At 45.1% G+C, this 14,424-nt stretch overlaps 1 pseudogene; it reads right to left on the reverse strand.

The window, feature by feature from the left end:
• Positions 1-2,480: 2,480 nt before the first annotated feature.
• On the reverse strand, positions 2,481-3,114 carry LOC118085256 (fatty acid-binding protein, heart pseudogene; annotated as a pseudogene).
• Positions 3,115-14,424: the final 11,310 nt, after the last annotated feature.

The following is a 14,424-nucleotide window of genomic DNA, read 5'->3' on the forward strand; positions in this document are numbered from 1 at the left end:
CCAGGGTTGAATGGGTGTTCAATCGTGTTTGGGTTCAGACACACTCAAGGGGAATTGGCAGGCTCACCCAAACCGCAGGATGAGTCCCCTGTGCACCAACTGATGTGTGGGGAGTTCAATTCTGCTTGGTTTGGGTGCACCAGTGAGTTCATTATAATGTCACACAATTGACATGTGGGTGGCATTTCTGTACATGGTTTCTGAAATTTGTGCCCACAATATGTAGTGATTGCCACCAACTTGGTTAACTTTAATTGAGGATTAGAAAAATTCTTTGAAAGGTAAGGCTACAAACGGCAACTAGCCATGATGGTTATGTACTTTCTCCACTGTTGGAGGCAGTATTCCTCTGAATACCAGTTTCTCAGATTTGCAAGCGGGGAGATTGTTTTTGAGCATATGTCCTGCTTATACGCTTCCCCTAGGCATGGGATTGGCCACTGAGGATGCTGAACTACATTGGTCTTTGGCCTGATTCAGCAGAGTTCTGGTGTCAAAGCATCTGTCATAGCCAAGTGAACATGATGAACTTTTGCTGGAATTAGCAGCATGGAATTAGCAGCATGGCCATCATTTTGCCGTTCCATTTCTTGAGTGGGTTGCAGCTGTAATGAGATGGCAAAGAATCTGGAAAGCATATTGTAGAGGGTGGTTAGAGCGGATGGAATAACTTGTTCTCTTTTGCACACGTTCAAAACACATCTTATACGGACATGATTTAACTGGTTCAAATCCTGTTCAACAGTTTGCCGTTATCATTGTTTGGTTCATGACCTGCCACTTGTTTCTCAGTGCAATGACATGGCTTCACAAACAGTTTTATGCAAGTCAAGAGATTCCAGCTTCAAAAAAGAAAAACGTAGTCTCAAATAGGTTCTGCTATTCACTTTCCAAGAAATTATTGAGCTACACCTTATAGATAAAATGGACATCCATTCATTCACTCTGGGAACAAAGTGTTCAAGGACAACACACAAAAGCAAGTCCCCAGCCTCCAGACGAGGGGTTGGCAAGGAACTGAGTTCATCATTCACCCATAAAGGGCCTGAGTTTATGATTACAAGAGTAGAATGGTTACAATATCTGTTTATTTCCAAATGGAAACTCGCCAAAAGAGCCTTTGACAGAAGTGTTGTGTGAAGATGTTTCAGCCCCAAATGCCTCTCTAGACTGTAAATCAGGAGTCAGCAAACTTTTTCAGCAGGGGGCCGGTCCACTGTCCCTCAGACCTTGGGGGGGGCAGACTATACTTTGAATAAGAAAAAATGAACCAATTCATATGCCCTACAAATAACCCAGAGATGCATTTTAAATAAAAGGACACATGCTACTCATGTAAAACACACTGATTCCCGGACTGTCCATGGGCTGGATTTAGAAGGTGATTGGGCCTGATCCGGCCCCCAGGCCTTAGTTTGCCCACCCATGCTGTAAGTCTTTTTGATGTGTTTGTAAGTCACTTGGAGTCATTTCCATGAGTAAAGTATCAAAAATCATTCATTCATTCCCCAAAACAATGATGATGAGGCAGTGGGGCAACTTTCTCTTTAGGGTCTCTTGTCAAAGCCCCTTCTCAAAAAAAAATCCCTGAAGGTGACATTGTATAGCCCTCCAGTTCATAGGCTGCCTATAAGCATATTCCCCCTCTCCAAAGAATCCTAGGAACTGTAGTTTATCCCTCACAGAGCTCTAATTCCCACTACTGTTAACCAGCTACAGTTCCCAGGGTTCTTTGGGGGCAGAGGAATGTGCTTTAAAGGCATAATGGAGTGTACTGTATATAGCCACAATATTATGCCACCACTGCAGTAACGGTAGAAATCAAAATACATAACTGAAAGGCAGTAAGCACAAGGAATACAGCAATGGCACTCAGCCATTGAGTGAAGGAGAAAGAGAACATCAATCTGATGGGCAACAAAATATGCCTTTCATTTTCATTCTTCCTGAGACACTGTTCTGAAGACAGCTCTTCTTTCCCTCTCAAGGAGGACTGGCAGCTACTGCAACGCTGCAGAAAGCAGGCTGACCAATGATCCAAGAAATGGTGATTAAGTTTCAAGCTGAAGGTGTTTTGCTGAAACCAACACATACCTCTTCAGACATGTGTGGAACTCAACCCTGTATTTTTAACACCTGATTCAGCTTGCACTGGGCACGCACACACACACGCACACACACACACACACAGCGCACATATTTCCAGCTGTTGACATCTCACTCCTTTTTTTCCAGCACCGGGAGCTGTTCCCATACTTCTAGTTCAGCAAACAGCACCCATCTGTCAAGGATGCTGTGCTCTTGCTTTAGGAAAGCTCTTATATAGCACTGCAATGGTGATGCTTCCAAAATGAGGAAGGGATAGATAATTTTTTGTGGTGGAGCTGCTGGGAGCAATCTAGACTAGAGCCTACTGTATTGCCTCCTTTTTTCTTCTTTCTCCACTTTCCACTTCTTCAGTATTATTTTTTTAAAAAGCAATGAAAGAAAAGAAAACCCCAAAGATCAGGGTGAGAGAGTTCAAGTTGCATACTGAACAGATTCAAAAAGGTTCAACAACTATACAAAAACACTTGTGGGGAGGAAGGGAATCACAAAGGCAATTTGGCAACAAGTTTGGCATTGGATGACTTGGCAAGAGAACAGGTACAGGCTCTTATTCAGCTTTTTGATAGGTACAGGTGCAGGTCACGTTGCCCATTGTCAGAGTCAAAATCAACTTTCCGTCCTTCAGTTCTCGGACTAGCGATTTCTCCTTCCTATCCCATTTCTGCACATGAAGGAGCTTCCCTCCATCTAGTGTCACAAGGGACTTGACATCTCTGTCATCTGCTGTTGTCTCATCAAATTCTTCTCCCATTGTGAATTTGATCTTCGTGCTCTTGAAAGTGCTCTGGGTCTTGAGGGTGATCTTGTTGCCGTCAACCTCAATAATGGTGGTGAGTTTGGTCAGGTTTGCCATCTGCCTCGTGGCAAAGCCCACGCCGATAGCTTTCATGTAATCGTCGAAATTGCAGCTGTCGACCAGGTTCCAGACGCCTGCAAAAGCTTCAGCCATGGCGAGCCTTGCCGGGAATGTTTGTGCAGTGAGGAGAGAGGCTTTCACGCAGCACGCTTGGTTCTCCACCTTCCATGTGACAGCTCTTTAGATATTTGAAGACAGCAATCATAATTGGGTTTGATCACCTAAGCATCTCTATACTTCATGGTATTGATGTATGAGGAGAAAACTTTTGCAAAAGCTATTTCTGTTGGCCAAAGTCAAATAAAGATACAGACTTATTTAGAAATGCTTCCATATATTGTAAGCAGATTCAAACTGATTTCAAGACGGACTCCATCAAGTGTAACACACTTCATAAAGCAATATGCCATCTGTCTCTCATCTTCTCCAGTGAAAGATACTTCTGCATGTGTGATGAAAACCTTCTCCCCACCCAAGCACTGCTTTCAACTAGCTTTGCCAGCTACATAATTTGACCTTCTGAGAATTGGGCTGTTGTATGTGCCATTCATTTCAGATCCCTGCACAGAGAAGTCCCCTCTTCTTAGGTATCTCACACATGCCAGCACTTTCCTGCCGTGCCCCTGTGCTCCAGGGCACATTGCAGCCAGGACTGCATAGGCATGAGAAGCCACCTTCCAACACTGGCTGTACCCACCTGGTTCCTTCACCTATCGTGCATGAATGGAGCAGTATGGGAAGAAGCTAGAAGGAAGTGACTCCACACTGCTCCAGTAATCTATGTACCGGTCCTAATTCCCATGTAGACCTTTTCCATTTTTTTGTTTTTGATGCAGCTTCAGGGGACCCAAAAATTCTATCTGGGGGCAGCCCTTCTTGTGCCATGTCGTCAGAATTCTGAAAAGAGAAGGGTGTTGTTGTCTGTGGCTGTGAAAACAGATACTATCTTTTACCATGAAGACCGACCTTCATCTACACAGGAAAAACAACAACAACCCCCCCCCAAAGGTGTCATGCATCTGAAAACCTGCAAGCATCTTTGAGGAAACCATTAAAGGAAGAACTTGACCAAGCAGGTTTCGTTGCTAAGCCCCTAAGTTGTTTATGTCAGAGAGTGCTAACCCATTTGTAGATGATCTGCCAGTCATGTCAGGCCCTCTGACCCTGCCTAGTTAGTTCCAGAGGTGCAGTTTGGTAACTTAAAACTCATGAACTTCAGTCATGTGCCCTACCCTTTAGATGGTAACTTGTCTTCACTGACTTCAAAATCTGGTAAGCCGGTCCTTCTGCATTTGAAGGCTCTCCTGCTCATTTTGCTAGGTCAGGCACCCCCAAACTGCGGTCCTCCAGATGTTTTGGCCTACAACTCCCATGATCCCTAGCTAACAGGACCAGTGGTCAGGGATGATGGGAATTGTAGTCCAAAACATCTGGAGGGACGAAGTTTGGGGATGCCTCTGCTAGGTCTTGCCATGAAGGAAGGAAGTCCTTTCCCACTTCATGTCCTCTCACAGTTTCCCTTGCATTTTTCTCGGCCACTTCTGGAAGTTGCTAGTGCTAGTGCTGCATTCTCAGCCACCATGTTTCCTTGCATTTTCTCAGGGCTGGCCCTACTATTAGGCACGGCGGGAGTGCAACCTCAGGCAGCTAACATTAGGAAGGCCATGGTAAAGGTGGCAAGACAGAGCTGTGTGCGCTATGCAGCCTGTCCTGTGACCCATAAGCCAGCCTCTTGCCTTCAGATATTGCTGTGGACACTATCCAATCACAAGTAAGATTCAACTACCGGTCTAGTTGGCTTCCATGCAAGTAGACCTTTGGGTGACTGGCAGTAATATTATTCTATTATTCATTTATTGAATTTACTCCCCATCCTTCCTCCCAATAATGCAGGGTGGCAAACTGATCCGCTGATCACTCCTCACTTTCCCCTCGCAAAGAATACAGTTTAGTAATATATTAGCAATATGTAGCTGAGGCCAAGTGGGGAGAGTGAACTGAGTTTTGAAATGAGAATCACACAGCACTGAGTTTAGAAGGTTAATTGCAAATTCATTTTACTACAATACTAACAGAGTAGGAGGGGGGACCCAGGTGGCGCTGTGGGTTAAACCACTGAGCCTAGGGCTTGCTGATCAGAAGGTCAGTGGTTCGAATCCCTGTGACGGGGTGAGCTCCCGTTGCTCGGTCCCAGCTCCTGCCAGCCTAGCAGTTTTAAAGCACGTCAAAATGCAAATAGATAAATAGGAACCGCTACAGTGGGAAGGTAAACGGCGTTTCCGTGTGCTGCTCTGGTTCGCCAGAAGTGGCTTTGTCATGCTGGCCACATGACCTGGAAGCTATACGCCGGCTCCCTTGGCCAATAATGCGAGATGAGCGTGCAACCCCAGAGTCGGTCACAACTGGACCTAATGGTCAGGGGTCCCTTTACCTTTACCTTTAACAGAGTAGGAAATTTAGTTTCCAAGAGAAAATAGATAGATGCTACCTTGTGCAGAGATTTCCAACCTTAATTACCTTGTAAACTCCGTCCCTGACAGAGAGCCTGTTAGCTACCTCTCGAGGGACATACTTCGCAGCTCCTGAAAGCAACATCCTTAGCAAAGCTTTTGTTCTATAATGATGGCTTGGATGGCTTTAAAGAGGATTAGATAAATTTGTGGAGGATAAGGCTAACAATGGCTGCTAACCTTGATGACTATGTTCTACCTTGTTTGCTAGAGGCAGTACGCCTCAGAGCTTCTGCATTTTACAAGTATTGCACTCAGGTGCTTGCAGGCATCCATTAGGCATCTGTTTGGCCACTGGGATGATTCTGGGCTAGTAGAGGGTCCTTCATTCTGAGGAAATTAGGGCTCTTCTTATGTTCTGTTGATGCTTGAGTGGATGACATATAAATCTTCTTTTATTTAGAAACTGTCCTGTGCAGAAATAGGACCCAGGTGGCGCTGTGGTTAAACCACTGAGCCTAGGGCTTGCTGATCAGAAGGCCGGCGGTTCGAATCCCTGTGACGGGGTGAGCTCCCGTTGCTTGGTCCCAGCTCCTGCCAACCTAGCAGTTCGACAGCACGTTAAAATGCAAGTAGATAAATAGGAACCGCTACAGCGGGAAGGTAAACGGCGTTTCCATGTGCTGCTCTGGTTTGCCAGAAGCGGCTTTGTCATGCTGGCCACATGACCTGGAAGCTACGGTATACGCCGGCTCCCTTGGCCAATAATGCGAGATGAGCGCGCAACCCCAGAGTCGGTCACGACTGGACCTAATGGTCAGGGGTCCCTTTACCTTTACCTTTACCTGTGCAGAAAAGTGAATCTGCCGAGATGGTTTATGGCTTTACAAGAAAAGTATGAGCAAACTAGTTTTGTCTTAACTTGGCCTTTCCTAGCTATTTATATTCCAGAATGTCGTGGGCGTGTCAAAGAGCTGTTTTGCATGCAAGCCATGTGCCCCCCCCCATTGAGCTACAAGCACTGGGTCACTCGTTTAATTTGCCACAATAGCATGTTTCATGAGCAAACAGGGCACACCACCAGTCCTGCATGACTCTGTGTCAGGTTGACTTTCTCATAGAGTTGGAAGGGGGACCCTGAGGGTCTTCTAGTGTCACCCACTGCAATGCAGGAATATGCAGCTGTCCCTTACAGGGATCAAAACTGCAGCCTCCGTGTTGCCAGCACTACGCTCTAACCAACTGAGCTATCCACTTTGACCAATTTGAACCATGTGGAAAGTCAGTGCTGCCCCCAAGACATTGTGCTGCCTGAAGAACAGCTCTCAGGTGAGGGCAAACACTTTCAAGAGTTTTGCTGCACCGTTCAAACACCAGCTCCTGATTTTATCTATATTCTCTCTCCTGGTGATGCCTAAAAGGGATCGTTTTGCTCTGTTGTGTGGAAGGGCCAGCCCTGCAAAATATGTATAATAACTTATTTATTACAAAGGAATATGTTGCTTGAGAAATGGTGCTGAGGTTTGTTCAGGGACCTGTCTTGGTTGATTTAACTATTGCCCTGCCGCCCAGAATCAGCTGGCATAGTCAGCTAGGATTGTCATATTTCAAACAGTGAAAATCTGGACAGAAAAGTTGTTTCTGGCCAAAGTTGTTGAGTTTTTTGGGCAAATTAGCAAAAGGAAAATTGCTGGGTTTTTTTGTTGTTGCTATTTTTATAGAAAATGGCAAAAATGGCACTGCTGACATTGGGTTGCCATAAACCTGGATGTTCCTGGACATTTTTACCGATTTCCACCTGGACACTGTTGCCTAATGCAGTATTTTGGATATGTCTGGGAAAATCCAGACATATGGCAACCCTACATTGGGTCAGTGCCACAGTGCCGCCCTTCCCACATGGCCATTGTTGATGCTTACCTGGATTGTTGGCGCTGCACAGGTGGGAGTGCCGGATATGTTCTGCCGGTGTAGTGTACCTGCTGTATGGTCTTAACCCAGCCACTATCTCACCACTTCCCATTCAGGCAAGCAGCAGTAATGCAAATGCCAGGAGTTCAGCTCTGTGGCTTTGTTTATGGAGATGCCACTGGTTCTCAAAAAATAAAAATCCACCAATGAATGGATGGTGCTTTTCATTAAGTGCCAGCTGTATATCTAGCAATGAATTAACCCCTAACAGTTTAGGTGCATCTTGTGGCTTTTAAAATGTGAATCAATGTTAGTTATTCAAAGGGGAGGGAATGGAAATATCTTCCAGAGGCTTGTCCACAGAGCAGCTTATTCCTGCACAGATATACAATATTGGGTCCAGGACTTCTATGTACTCTCCACTTTGCGTTTGCTCCTTTACCGCCTCAATTTAAGCAAGCCTGTGGTTTAAACCACCACAAGCTATTCCATGTCAGATGCTGGGCTCTGAAACATTGATTGTGTGGTTTTCTTCCATTTTTCCCACTGGCAAAGGATTTCTTTTTCTGCCAGTCCCATCAATCATCTTTTGATGCCAATTTTAAACAATCTCTTAGAGAAGGTCTCCCATGTCCATTCCTTTCAAAATGAAGTAGTATCACCTATGCAGAGTCATCTTGTGAAATTAAAAAGTCAACGGCACTCAAATGAGTAAGCTTGTCCCATTTACCTTTGCAAATGCTATGTATAGCAGACAGGGTACAGACCAACTTTCTGCCTGCCCACAGAATGTAACGGCTTGGATCGTCTTCTGATATTACATTTGCACTGTGCCAGAGCCCTGGGCCATGCGTAATGAGGTCCACAATGTGGCTTCTTCCCAGCATTGTCCCAGTTTCTGGAGCTGAGTTCCAGATGGGAGCAGCTGAATCATGGACACCTTCAAGATCATGCATGGCTTCTAGTATTATCTTTGGAGCCTGTTCCCATATTGCAAAGATAATATCAGAACAGGAATCTCCCCTCCTCGCCCCAGCAGATGCAGGTTTCCTACACATGCAGATTTGCAGCTAAATAGATGAGGGATGTGGAAACTGTGGTCCTCCAGACACTGCTGGTCTCCAACTCCCATCAAATCCATCCACCATGGTCAATGGTCAGGGATGGTGGGATCTGAAGTCCAGCAGAAACTCTCTGAAACAGACAAATGTTCTTATTTCCCACATCACTGATAGGAACTTGGGGAATAGAAGGACATAAGAAAAGTCTTGCTGGATTGGACCAATCTAGTTCAACATTTAGTTATCAAAGTGGCCATCCAGCATAGGAGATAACTCCTAGGGGTCAGGGTCCCTTCTCCCCCCCCCACCCTAGTTGATGGGCATTGCCATTCAAATTGTGTGTGCGCACCATATTTTGTGATTGATTATGCAGGGAGAGGCTTACCTGCCCCACCATATATTTTTTTCAAATTGGCATCCCTGCCAACCAGATGCCTATGGAAAGCCTACAAGTTGGACATGAGGGCAACAACGCTCTCCTCCTCACAATCCCAAGCAGCTGGTATTCAGAGACTTTCATAACTAATGACCATTGAGATCTTCAATGTTCATGGATTTGTCTAGTCCCCCTTTAAAACTGCCCATGTTGGCAGCCATCAAGTCATCCTGCAATAGCAAATTCAATACAATGTTCAACGGATTAACATGCTAACAACGGCATGTTTTTCAGAGGAGGACTCACTCACCACTGCAGGCTACTGATAACGATCCTATTCAACTATAGAAGATTCAGGGCTTTTTTTGTTTGGGGGAAAAGGCAAGTGGGGGAGGGGACCACCTGATAGAGGTGTATAAAAGTATGTACAGTGGGGAGAAAATGAATAGAAAGAAATTAGGATCATTAGAGCTTAATGGTGTTCCCATCTATAAAAGAAAAAAGAATTTGTTCATTTTGAGACTGCAAGCAGAATGTTCTGGAGCTTGACTGCAGGAGCCATAATCTAGGACACTCAGCAATTGTACGCCGTTTCTGAAAAAGCATCTGTCTAGGTCATGGGAACTTGATCTCCTAAATCTAGAGCACCCAAGAAGACTTGCTAAATCAGCAGTTTACTGGCATCTAGCAACAAGAATGTAATATTAGAGAGGAAGAAAGGCATTACAACACCACAAGACAGGTTTATTTTTATTTTTTTAGTATTTTGCTCTGATGGTGCAAAACTAATATGCTTCACCTAGATTATTCAAAGGCGGAAAGACAAAATGGTTAGAAGGTCATACCTGTATTAGACATACATCAGGCTAGCTCGGCCTGATCCAGATACAAGTTTGCATCCAAATGGACACGGACATTCAAAATGGCTGCAGTCTTGTCAATATAATACAGCATAACGCAACGCAACGCAACGAATCGTATTTTCTGTAACTAAACTATCTCTGTCAGAAAGGTATGCTACAACCAGAAAGTCCCATGTGTTGTACAGAATGAACAGAAAGCCATGGAATGAGGCGGGAAATGTCTGTAAAATATGTCTTCAGGCAGAAGGTGGAAAACATGAAACATTTTTGGGCATGAGATTCTGCTTTTTGGATCTGGAGTTTTCATTAGTTTCAGCAAGGAATCTCCCTCTCTTCGTGTGTGCATGTAACTAGGGTTGCCAGACTCAATAGAGGACAGGACTTCTGTGCCTTTAATTGCCCTGCTCTCTTTTGAGTCTGGAAACCTTAAAGAGAAACCAGCAGACCCTTTGTTTAATTTCCAAGCAAAGGGTCTGCTGGTTTCTCTTTAAGGTTTCCAGACTCAAAAGAGAGTAGGGCAATTAAAGGCACAGAAGTCCTGTCCTCTATTGAGCCTGGCAACCCTACATGTAACTCACAACTGACACACATTTAATGTGTGAACATTCAGCTTTATGTGCATGGCAAATAAAAATAAAAAAATAAAAAGGGGGTGGAAAGAGGGTGGACATCTGGGGTGGTGGTGGTGGAGACTTTGGCAATCCCACTCACCATTGAACCCAATGTGCTTTGACTATATGAGGTTTTGTCATTACGCATGATCCCTGGAACATTACCCCTGACCCTATGCTATATATACTAGGTTTTCCTAACTTGCAGGAACTTAATTTACCCTGTGATGTTGTTTTCACAGTCTCTTCAGATCTGTCTGCTGTTGTGGTTGATTATTTGGCTGCTTGGCTTTCCTTTTTTCAATACTGCCCATCACATTTCCTTGTGTTTTATCCTCAAATGCATTTGTCTTATTTGGCCTGTGACAGTACTGGTTTCACTGCCTCCATCACTGATTCTCTCTCCCCGCACCCCAACACCCTATGTATAATCTGTGAACCACTGCAGAATTGTCCAAGGTGAGAGCTGCTATATTACAATATAATCTCTTTGGACAAAATGCTGGAAGTAGGTCTGTTAAGACATCCAGCCTTGACACCGCAGGGCTGTTTTGTTTTTTTGGCAGAAGGTTTTAACTGTGTTTTCTGGCCTCATTTTAAAATCCCAGAGCCATCATATTTTGACTCTTCTCTACAGACAATGCCCTGCTACCATGCACCAGCAATTCTGTAACATCCAGTGTAGATTCCTTCTCCTTAGTTTTGACTCACTAATCCCCCTGCACCACAGAGAGCAATTATTCTCTGTCCTTGGCATTCCCATGTCCCCAATTGGTGTCGTTTTCTGCTAGTGTTTGCTTTTCTCATATACCACTACTGTTTTCTTTAACTTCCTGTTCTACTTTTGCAGGTGGGGGGTTCAGTAACAGTAAGACGGCATTGCACTCCTGTGCCCAGCACACGAGGTCAATATCCAGAACCACACTACATTACTTTTGGTTGTTCCAAGAACAATAGTTAAACTTTGAAGGATTCTAAAAAAAAGCCAATTGAGTCTATTCTATTCTATTCTATTCTATTCTATTCTATTCTATTCTATTCTATTCTATTCTATTCTATTAAGTAAATATTGTATACTAGGGGCTGTGAAGTGTAGGTGGGTTCCCACAAGGCAATACACAGTGATAACAGCAAAAATCTTTATTGAACTAACAGAATTGGACAACAGGGGCAAAGCAACTGCTTATATACGGTACATTTCTGAAGGCCTGGGCCACTTCCACTCCCAACGTGATTGGTTGTATAAAGTCCCAAGCAGCGAATCATAACTCAGAGTTTAAGGGCCAATGGCAGTGGCCCAAATCCTGAAATGTTCTGTGATCGGATATAATGTATCGAATCAGAACATTGTTGTTAGTCGTTTAGTCGTGTCCGACTCTTTGTGACCCCATGGACCATAGCACGCCAGGCACTCCTGTCTTCCACTGTCTCCCGCATCTGAAGAAGTGTGCATGAACACAAAAGCTCATACCAAAATAAAAACTTAGTTGGTCTTAAAGGAGCTGCTGGAAGGAATTTTTTTTTTTGTTTCGACTATGTCAGACCAACACGGCTACCTACCTGTGTCGCCCGCAGTTTGGTCAAACTCATGTTCGTAGCTTCGAGAACACTGTCCAACCATCTTGTCCTCTGTCGTCCCCTTCTCCTAGTGCCCTCAATCTTTCCCAACATCAGGGTCTTTTCCAGGGAGAACAGCAGAACATAGGGGCTCAGAATCCTTAGTCCCGACTCAAGCTCAGGCAAACCAAGTCCACTGAATACATAACAGGCTGTGTCCTGACATTCTTCCTTCACCACTCCCACTCCTCGACCTCACCAAGCCCCACCTACAAACCTCACCACCTCCATCCCACAAACTCCTTAGACTTTGCTTTTCCACCTTATGCCACCACGCACAGCCAAGCAAATTGAAGAGTCAACCCAGCAGGAGGAGCACCATAGGAAAGGAGGCTGGAAGCAGCAGCCAGTCGGCTTGGGAATCTGCTGCTGCTGCCGCCGCCAATACATTGCCTGTCTTGACTTGTCATCCTGGTTAACCGCAGCAGTGGATCGCCAGGCATTTGAGCTACAACTACAGTTCCCAGAGTTCCTTGGGAAGAGAGATTCACTGTTAAACCAGTCTGAGAATTTTTAGCTCTGTGAGGGGAATCAGAGGTTTCCTAACAACTCTCAGCACTCTTAACACAGTGTCCAACTTTGGGCTCTCAAATTTCAGTGAAGCCCTGTGTGACACTAAAATACAGCACCCCACCACCTCTGGTGCCCCCCCCACTGTGGTGCCCAGTGTGGCCACATCAGCCATGCTATCCTAAAACTGCCTCTGCCCTTAACAGTGGGTTCCCCTCCCCACCCCGGGAAGCCATGACTTCTAAAAGTGGTTTGATATTGCTTTAAATGTATAAAGCAGAATAACTCCACCAATAATGCAGTACTATTGTGTCAAGAACATATCACAGAATACGCCAGCAATAGAACACCAGTCTGGAGGGGCTCAGAAATTTAACTTAACATGTAAATAACTAAGAAGGGCAGGAGGGCTAATGAGATGAGTAGACTTGGTCTATTAAATGACACAAACAGATACCTCCTTTTGGAGAAACTGTACGTCAATTGCCTTTGGAGCACAGCAGCCTTAATTTCAAATGTGAAGTGTTTTTCTTTCTGGGGAAGGGAGGGAGGTGAATTTATTACGATATGGAAGCCTTGTGACTCAGCCACATTTATCAAGATCCTCCAGGCTGCTATTCCCTCATAGTTGGGACGTGATTCTTAATTGCTGTTTTCTGGTGGCATTGCTGGCTAAGGAGGAAGCTTCTAAGGCTGAAATCAGGGGAGGGAGATGGTCCTTTGATAATCACCTGGGAATTACAACCTCTCTTCTGAAAATGGCGACAAGAACATTGGTGTTTCCTCCCCACCCCCTCTGCCCCATAAAAAAAGCTAAGGCAGAGGGGGAAGATTGCAGAGTGACAGCTTCATCACCGATATGCACGAATGAGCTGAGGAAGGAATATAAATTGTACATGCCATAAAACTGCAAAAGTGCCACGGGAGTCGTGACTATAAGCTTCATGCTCAGAGCTCTGCTGTGAGCAGTTTACATTTACGTAACTCCAGTCAGAAAGATCCCAAAGCACTACAGCTAATTTGAAGGACTCAATTACCCCTCCAGGAAGAAAAGGAGAAGCAGCCTACACCAGGATGGTGTGTGGTTTGCAAAAAAAAAAAGGCCACAGAACAGCCTTTATGCAATCGTAGAAATGGACGGGATCTTGAAGGTTGTTGTTATTTATTATTAGTAATATTAATTGCAGACCACTCTTCAAAAAGAGTCCTCAGGGAGGTGAGTATAAAATATCAAACAAAGTATGGAATCTCCGGTTGTGGACGTAATCCATGATGGAGGCACGTCCGCAACCCACAGCGTTCACAAGCTGAAGCGCAGTGTCTGCGCAGGCGCCGGTGTGATTTGGTGCTTCTGTGCATGCGTGAGTGGTGAAACCCGGAAGTAACCTGTTTAAGCTCTTCACTTTCATTTTCCTGGGCGCTTGTCAGGTCCAGGCCACAACAGCTGGAGGGGTGGCAAGGATCTGGACCAGAGGGAACAATAGGCAGGTGGGTAAGTGGCTAGCAGGTAGAGAGACAGTCTAGTGGCTTCCCTCAAAAGCAGACTGAGGAGTACAGTGGTACCTCTGGTTAAGAACTTAATTCTTAACCTGAAACTTTTCTTAACCTGAAGCACCACTTTAGCTAATGGGGCCTCCTGCTGCTGCCGCACCGCCGGAGCACGATTTCTGTTCTCATCCTGAAGCAAAGTTCTTAACCTGAGGTACTATTTCTGGGTTAGCGGAGTTTGTAACCTGAAGCGTTTGTAACCTGAAGTGTTTTTAACCCAAAGTACGGTACCACTGTACTACAGTCTGAGAACAAGAATGGGCTTGTCCAGGGGTGCCAGCTCCTGAGGACAGAGCCCTTTTCACCCCCCCTCAATATTTTTGGGGTAGAGCCTGGGTCCCCTCAATGCCCCATAAGCACATACATGAAGCATGGAGCTGCCGGCCATTGAAGCTGTGTGACCGCTGTGTTCAGCTCAACCCCCCGGTTCCTCCTGATGTCACACACTGAACGTCAGAACATTGTACATGTGTGACTTCACCCACCCACACCCCCACACCGACACACACCGT

This window comes from Zootoca vivipara, chromosome 4, assembly GCF_965207765.1.
Source record: "Zootoca vivipara chromosome 4, rZooViv2.hap1.1, whole genome shotgun sequence".
Lineage (NCBI taxonomy): Eukaryota > Metazoa > Chordata > Lepidosauria > Squamata > Lacertidae > Zootoca > Zootoca vivipara.